Raw genomic sequence first — 1,765 nt, 5'->3', positions numbered from 1 at the left:
TTTTTAGTAGAGACAGGGTTTCACCATGTTGACCAGACTGGTCTTGAACTCCTGACCTCAGGTGATCCACCCGTCTTGGCCTCCCAAACTGCTGGGATTATAGGCATGAGCCACTGTGCCTGGCCTAGATAGGCATGTTAAAAAAGAAAAGAAAAGAAAAGAAATAAGGGCTCCCAGTCCCAGAGGTGGTTCATGCCCAAAGAGATGGGTTTAGCAATACACATAAAGTAGATTCACATACATGCAGGCACTTGTGCATACACACACACAACCACACACACACACACCCCCCCTGTGGTTCACAGTCACACACTTGCCTATAGACACTGAGCTCTGCTCCCATGTGCAGGGATCCCATTCACATGAGAGCCTCGCCATGGGCTCACACATATATAGAACTCCCACATGAGGACTCTAATGACCCTTGACCCAGAAAGATGCACCCCACCCTCCAGGCCTCTACAGGCTGGGAGGCCCCATGGTGAATCAGGGAGCCATCACTGAGTACCTGCCCGCTGGCCCCACTGCCAGCCTGTGACTCAAGACAGAACCATAGACTCCTGGTGCCAGGGCCCAGATCACAGGCTATGGGAGTGGTAGAGCACCCCTGCCATGTTGCCCCCTTTTCCTCCCACCCTATAATATGTATCCAGCCCATCCCTGCCTCAAGTGAAGCTGCAAAGGCAGCACAGGGCAAAACTGGCAAGGTACTCCTCAACACTGAAAGAAAATGGGGAACCCCAACCCACAACACCCCATCCTCATCCTATCCCATCCTAGGCCTGCTGGCATCCAAATCTAGCCTGGGAACCAAAGCAGGGGAGAAAAGCAGGGGCAGCTCTTCCACCAGCAGACACTACACACACTTCTATTTTTTATTTGTTTTCCTCTTCCCTTATGAAAGCAACCTGGAGCCCGGGCGCAGTGGCTCACGCCTATAATCCCAGCTCTTTGGGAGGCTGAGGCAGGAGGATCACGAGGTCAGGAGATCAAGACCATCCTGGCTAACAAGGTGAAACCCCATCTCTACTAAAAATACAAAAGAAACAATTAGACAGGTGCAGTGGCGGGCACTTGTAGCTAAGGCAAGAGAATGGCATGAATCCGGGAGGCGGAGCTTGCAGTGAGCCGAGTTCGCACCACTGCACTCTGGCCTGGGCGACAGAGCCGGGCATGGTGGCTTATGCCTGTAATCCCAGCACTTTGGGAGGCCAAGCCAGGCAGATCATTTTAGGTCAGGAGTTCAAGACCAGCCTGGCCAACATGGTAAAACCCTGTCTCCACTAAAAATACAAAAATTAGGCTGGGTGCAGTGACTTGCTCCTGTAATGCCAGCACTTTGGGAGGCCAATGCAGATGGATCACCTGAGGTCAGGAGTCCAAGACCAGCCTGGCCAACATGGACAAATCCCATCTCTACTAAAAATACAAAAATTAGCCAGGCTTGGTGGTGCATGCCTGTAGTCCCAGCTACTCAGGAGCCTGAGGCAGGAGAATCACTTGAACCCGGGAGGTGGAGCATGCAGTGAGTCGAGATCATTCCATTGCACTCCAGCCTGGGCAACAAGAGTGAAATTCTATCCCCCACCTCCCCCCAAAATATTAGGCAGGCGTGGTGGCAGGCACCCGTAATCCCAGCTACTTGGGAGGCTGAGGCAGGAGAATCACTTGAGCCCGGCAGGCAGAGGTTGCAGTGAGCAGAGATCGCAGCACTGCACTCCAGCCTGGGCAACAGAGACAGACTCCGTCTCAAAGAGCAAACAAA

Source organism: Colobus angolensis, unplaced genomic scaffold (genome assembly GCF_000951035.1).
Source record: "Colobus angolensis palliatus isolate OR3802 unplaced genomic scaffold, Cang.pa_1.0 Scaffold281, whole genome shotgun sequence".
NCBI classification, from domain to species: domain Eukaryota; kingdom Metazoa; phylum Chordata; class Mammalia; order Primates; family Cercopithecidae; genus Colobus; species Colobus angolensis.
Note: the sequence above shows the minus strand (reverse complement) of the source record.